This window comes from Canis aureus, chromosome 28 (assembly GCF_053574225.1).
Source record: "Canis aureus isolate CA01 chromosome 28, VMU_Caureus_v.1.0, whole genome shotgun sequence".
NCBI classification, from domain to species: domain Eukaryota; kingdom Metazoa; phylum Chordata; class Mammalia; order Carnivora; family Canidae; genus Canis; species Canis aureus.
In genome coordinates this window covers 40,915,030-40,922,629 of record NC_135638.1, presented here as the reverse complement: position 1 = coordinate 40,922,629, position 7,600 = coordinate 40,915,030, and positions in this window count along the sequence as shown.

Here is a 7,600-nt window from a genome sequence, read left to right as displayed (position 1 = left end):
GGCGGGAAGCAATAAATAAATAAATAAATAAATAAATAAATAAATATTTTTAAAAAGATGTACATGTGTGGAACCTTGGTTTACATAGGTTTTTGAGGTCAAAGAAAATTCAGTTGGTAAATCTAAGTGTATACATTATGTTCAGTTTTAAAAAAAAGTTTAAAAAACCCAAGAGTATATCCCCAAGACAGGTGAATTCTTAACAAAGAGCATATTGAAATGTATCGTTTGTTTTCTATTTCATTCAGATATAAACATCAGTTTTATTTAAAATCTGTAAAAAAAAAAAAGTCTTCAAGCTTTCAATCATTTAAAAAAAAACACTGACCTATCCCGTGAGCACTGTTGGGCAAGGATGTACTATGAAAAGCTGTAGCTATGAGAGTGCTTGGGAGGCACATCACCCAGCCTCAATTCCCCTTTCGTGAATGAGAATACCTCCTGGTTTAGAGCAGGAGGAAGTCATCCTTCCCTGAAGTTTGGCTAAACTTCTTCCAACATCCAGCACATGGCTACTACCTCTGTTAGGGAGCTTCTGTGTGCAGCCCCAGGCCTGGCCACCACCACTAAATCCAGGAACAGTTGAGCATGCCGGTCCTGTTGCTCTTCTCTCTGATGTCTCAGCCACTCACAGGACTGCAAGTTCACTGAGAGGGCAGTGGTCAGGCCTTAGGCTTCTGTTATAGGCCTACAAATTCATGTGTTAAATATGAACTAGCCCTGAGTACCTCAGATGTGACCTTATGGAGAGTTGAGGTTTTTAAGAAGGTATTTAAGGTAAAAAGAGGTCATTGGGTGGGCGTTAGCACAATATAAATGGTGTCCTTCTGAGAAGAGAAAATTAGGACACAGATGCACATGGAGGGAAGACCCTTCCCTTGAGGACACAGGGAGAAGGGAACCATCCGCAAACCAAGGAGAGAGGCCTTAGCAAAAAAGAACACTGCCAACACCCTTATCTTGGACTTCTGATCTCCAGAACTATGAGAAAATAATTGTTTAAGGCACTCAATCTGCAGTGCTTTGTTATGGCAGCCCCGACAAACTAATGCTACTTCTTTTGATCCCTGACACACACATAGCTCTGAGCCTTAAACAAAAAAGGACCTCAAAAGTTGTTTGTTGGGCTATCAGTTTGATATCAAATATATAATAACATAAATATATTTAATAATACATATAATACCTTATATATAATACATATAGAATTATATAAATTAATACATCAATACATTGTGTAACTAATGTATAATACATAATATAGTATAATTATAATTAATACATTAGTATTTTTTAAGATATTATTTATTTATTCATGAAAGACACAGAAACAAAGGCAGAGACATAGGCAGAGGGAGAAGCAGGCTCCCCACAGGGAGCCCAATGTGGGATGGAGGACCCTGGAATCACGCCCTGAGCTGAAGGCAGATGCTCAACCACTGAGCCACCCAGGTGCCTCCAATATATATTGTAATTTACACAATTAACTATATTACATATTATGTGTACAGAATAATATATAATTTTACATGTATTATTATATATACAGAATAAATGTGTGATAAAACAGTTGTTATTTTATAAAAACTACAAAAATTTAGTGAATTCTAAAATCTTGCTGAGTAAGAAGCTTATAAAATATTTAAAATAAAAAGCATAAAAATCTAGCCAGCTCCCACTAGATTAGACTAGACTTCTACTTCCAGAAAAATGTAATATATATATCTTTCCTTTTCCTCCTCCTATATACAAATAAAAAGCATACAGAATGTATATAATGCAATCATAAGAAGACTCTTAAAGGCAGAGAGAAGGCAGACAGATATGTGAGGCTCAAGGAAAAATGATGATGAATTCCTTAGCTTTTCTTCCCCTGCCTTATGCATCCCAGGCATGAAGCTGAAGACCCTGGCACTCCAGAAGTGTTAACTGGTACAAACCAAAGAAGTCTTTCTCTCTCTCTAGTTGCCTGTCTCTAGGCAAAAGACCAGAAAAGGGGCAGCCCAGCAATACAGAAAACTTTTAGGAAATAACTGCTGTACTCTAGTTGAATATCAAAAAAACCTGTAATCCTAGGCCAACCTCACCAGCCTCCTGGGCCTGCTCCCCAGTCTCTCTAAACTGTAATGAGATGCCACAAACACTGCCAGAATGTGTCACAAAAGGGCAAGTAATGAACTGGGGATTGCATCTTGAATTGGGATATTGAGTCCCCCCTACCTTCAGTGTCAGAGGACAGACATCCACCCTCACCCTAGGTTAATGAAGAACTCCTCCTACTCCCCACTTGGGTGGTATAAAGAGTCCTTGGATAAAATCAAGATTTTCACTTCCCCCTGATGTAGTGTCAGCATAGAACATGTGGGGAGCAATAGCAAAACACCTTTTGCCATGCCGACCAGATAGAGGTGTGTGGGACCAAGTGCAATGTCAGAGGAAGGCAGCTCATACACAGGGTTTAAATAAATCCAGACTCTCATAACTGAATACTCAAAGTGTCCAAATTTCAGTTGAAAATCACCCATTATACCAAGGATCAAGAAAATCACCCATTATACCAAGGATCAAGAAAATCACCCATTATACCAAGGATCAAGAAAATCACCCATTATACCAAGGATCAAGAAAATCCCATTCTGAATAGAAAAAAGACAATCAACAATCACCAACACCAAGATACCAGAGATGTTAGAATTATCTGAGAAGGATTTTAAAGCAACTGTCATAAACATGCTTCATGAGCAATGACAAACACACTTGAAACAAACAAACAAAAAAACCCCAGAAAGTCTAAGCAAATAAAAGATACCAATTAAAACAAAAAGGATATCTTAGAACAGAAAAATACAGCAACAGAAATTAAATTGGATTAATCAAAAACATGAAGAAGACAGAGGAAGAATCAGTGAACTGGATGATAAAACAATAGACATTAACCAATCAGAATAGTTCAAGAAAAAAGATAGAGGAAGATAAAGGAGGGCAGCCTGGGTGGCTCAGTGGTTTAGCACTGCCTTCAGCCCAGGGTGTGATCCAGGAGACCCTGGATCAAGTCCCACATTGGGCTCCCTGCATGGAGCCTGCTTCTTCCTCTGCCTGTGTCTCTGCCTCTCTCTCTCTGTGTTTCTCATGGATAAATAAATAAAATATTTTAAAAAAAGAAAAAGGAAACATGAAGAAAATCTCAGGGACCTGTAGGTCTATTAAAATATAATAACATTCATAGCATCAGTCCCTCAAAGAAAGGAGAAAGAGCGTGAGTCAAAAAAATTATATCCAATGAAATAATGGCTGGAAAAAAATCTCCAAATTTGACAAAAGACATAATTCCACAGATTCAAGAAGCTGAACAGATCCCAAACCCAAAGAAATCCATATAGAGAAACATTATAACCACATTAGTAGTGTAAACACACGCAAAAAAAAAAAAAATGTCTTACACAAGCAGAAAAGAATACCTTCTCTTTAGGGGAAACACAATTTGAATGGGAATAAAATTATCTACAAAAATTAGAGTACACATTATTCTTTAAGTAGTTAAAGAAAAGAGCTATCAACCCAGAATCCTATATTTGTAAATATCCTTCAATGATAAAGGTAATTCAATGCATCTGAGCTGAAAAAAAAAAAAAAGGAAGAATTTCAACCATAAGAGATACCATAAAAAATGGCTAAATGAAGTTCTCTAAACAGAAAGAAATGCTAAGAGAAGGTAACTTGGTATAACAGGAAGTAAGAACAAATGGAAAGAGTAAAATGTATATATATATGTATATGTATGTGTGTGTATATATATATATATATATATATATATATATATATATAATACATTTTCCTTCTCCTACTGAGTTTTCCAAATTACACTTGATGTAAAAAAATTAAAAAAATAAAAAATAAATAAAAAATAAAATAAAATAAAATAAATAATAAATAATAAAAAAACAAAAACAACAAAAAACCCCCAAATTACACTTGATGGCTGAAACAAAAATTATAACACTTTCTGATGTGGCTCTAAACATGTATAGAAGATATATGTAAGATAATTAGATTTTAAGCAAGGTTAAAATGAGGTATAAAAGGAAGTAAAGTTCCTAAACTTTACTCAAGTTAGTAAAATATCTACAGCAGTACAATGTGATTTTTTTGAAAAGCTCTATAAAGGCTTATGTTAAAAAACAGAGAGATAAATCAAAATGGAACTAAAAAAAGAGAAGAAAAAAGTTCAACTAACCTACAGAAAGCCAAGAAAAAAGACACAGAAAACTGGAAAACAAAGAATAAGCAGAAAAATAAAAATAAAGTAAAATGGCACACCTAAGCCTTAACAGCTTAATAATTACACTATCTTTGGTTGTCTAAACACATCATTTAAAAGACAAAGATGTCAAAGTGGATTAAAAATCATGACTCAATTATGTATCAACTACAAAAAAACTCATTTCAAATATGATTACATAGAAAGAAAAAGAATAAGATATATTATGCAAACAATCAAAAGTAAGGAGGAAAAGCTATATTAATATCAGATGAACCAGACTTCAGAGCAAAGAAAATTAGCTGTGACAGGTGACAGAGAGGAACAGTACAGAACGATAAAAAGGCTATGCCACCAAGAAGACTTAGCAATCCCAAATATGTATGCACCAAACAACAGGGCTGCATCACATGTGAAGCAAAACCTGATAGCACTGCAAACAAAAATAGCAACACTGTGGTTGTCGTTGAGGACTTCATCACCTCTCTGTATGTGCTTGATCGAACAACTAGACAGAAAGCCACTAAGGCTATGGAAGAACTCAGCAACACCATCCACCAACAGGATTGAGTTGACATATCAAGAGAGACTGTATGTTGGATCAGGAAACAAAAGCAACAAACCTGCAAAAAACTGAAGTCATATGGAATGTGTTTGCTGTCCACATTGGAGTCAAACTAAAAATCAAAAACGGAGAAAAATAGCCTCAAACACCTGGAAATCAAGCAATGCACTTTTAAACGCCCTGTGGGTCAAAGAAGTCTCAGGAGAAAGAAACCATACATTGCCCTGAATGAAAATGAACATACCACCTATAAAAGGTGTGGGACATGGCCACAGCAGTTCTGAGAGGGAACAGACCTCACTAAATACTTATATTAGAAGAGGGGGTACCTTCAAGTCAGTGATCTAAGCTTCCGCCTCGAGAACCTAGAAAAGTAAACACAAAGCAAGCAGAAGGAAAGTTACAGAAAAGAACAGTGAAATGAAAAGCACAACAAAAGAGGAAACAGTAGAGGAAATCAATGAAATACAAAGCTTTTTCTTTGAAAGGATCAACAAAACTGACAAATCACACACACACACACACACACACACACACACACGCCCCTCAAAGAAGAGAGGAGAGGACATAGATTTCCAATACCAGGAATGAAACAGAGGCTATTACTATGGATCCTGCAGATATCGAAATGGTAATGAAGGAGTAAAATGGACAAGTCTGCACGCATAAATTTGACAACTTAGATGTAATGGACCAATTCCTTGAAAAGCACAAAGTACCAAACTTACCCATTATGAAGTGTGTAATTTGAATAGCCTTTTAACTATGCAGGAAATTTAATTTGTAACTAAAAGCAATCCAAAAACATAATCTCTAGGCACAGATTGTTTCCATGATGAATGTTACCAAACTGTTACAGAAGAATCAACACCAACTATTTCTTGCAGTAAATCAAAGAGGAAAAAAAATATTTCCAATTTATTATACTAAAATCAAAACAAGAGAAAGCAATACAACAAGAGAAAACTTTAGACCAATATCTTTTATGGATACAGAGTAAAAAATCCTTAACAAAATTGCAGTGAGTAAAATAAGAATTATATGAATTATGGACACAAGTCTCGTTTAACATTAAAAATTCAATCAATGTTATAAACTGTATTTATAGGCTAAAGAAGAAAAATCACATGATCATATAATTGATGCAGAAAGAGCATCTGGTAAAATCTAACACCCATTCATGATCAGAGCTCTCCTAAAAATAGGTATAATAGAGAAACTTCCTTAATTTCATAAAAAGCATCTACAAAAATCTGACAACTGACATTATACTAATGATAAAAGATTACTTTCCCTTAAGATGGAACAGCCAAAAATGTCTGCTCTCACCATTAAATTCAATATAGCACCTTAAGTCTTGTTGCTGAAATAATGCAAGAATGGAAAATAAAAGGCAAACAGATTGGAAAGGAAAAGAATCAAACTGTCACCATTTGCAGATTACATGATTATCTGCTTATAAAATCTAAAGGAATCTGCAAAATCTCTTAGAAATAAGTGAATTTAACAAGTTTACAGGATATAAGATCAACAGACAGAAATCAATTGTACTTTTTTATATTAACAATGACCACATGGGATATAGAATTATAAATACAAAAGTACTTACAAGAAAGCATGTGCTGTATACTAAAACCTGTGAAATTTTAATGAGGAAAGTCAAAGATCTAAATAAATGGAGAATGATACTTGGTTCATGAATCAGAAAACTCAACGTAGTAAAGGAGCTGATTCTTCCTAAATTGATATACAAGTTTAACACACTTTCTACCAAAATCCAAGGAAGATTTTCTTGTAGATATAGACAAGATTGCTTTAAAATGTAAAATGTTGAAAGGCAAAATAAAAAAGCTAACCAAAAAAAGCTAACAAAAAGCTAAACAACTTTAATAAATCTCAAAACTCAACAGTAAAAGAAAAAAAACATTGTATTAGAAAATGGGCAAAGGACATGAATAGAAATTTCACTGAACAGAGTTTGTAGATGGTAAATGACGTCTAAACAAGCACATGAAAGTATGTTTCAACATCATTTGTCATTAGGGAAATGCAAATTTAAATCATAAGGAGATAGAGCAAGCAAAATGGATGAGATAAAAAATGATACTAGTAATGCTGGTAAGGTTGCTGAGAAACTGGGTCACTTATCTATTGTAGGTAGGAATGTAAAATGGCATATCCAGTCCTACAAACAATTGGGCAGTTTCTTAAAAACTAAGCATGCAACTACCAAATGATTGAACAATTACTATCTTGGGCATTTATCCCCGATAATTGAAACCTTTTCTTCACACAAAAATCTCATACAAATAGAGCAGTTTTCATAGCCAAAATCTAGAAACAGTTCAGATATCTTTCAATATGTGGATGGTTAACAAACTGTGGTACATCCATACATGGAATTGTACTCAGTAATAAAAAGGAATGAATTACAAGCAACAAGGGGCATGATATCCAGAAAAATATGCTGAGTGAAGAAAAAGCCAATCCCAAAGGTTACATACTGCATCATTCTATTTGTATAACATTCTTGAAATAACAAAATTGCAGTGATGGAAAACAGATTAGTACTTGCCAGGAGTAAAGGATGGGAGCAGGAGGTAGGGACCAATGGGGATGGTAAGGCTTTGTATCTTGATTGTATCAATGTCAATATCTGTTTGTTATATTGTACTATGGTTTTGCAAGGTATTGCTGAAAGAACTAGTTAAAGGTGCATTAGATCTCATCCAATTATTCCTTATATCTGTATGTGTATCTACACTTATTACAAAATA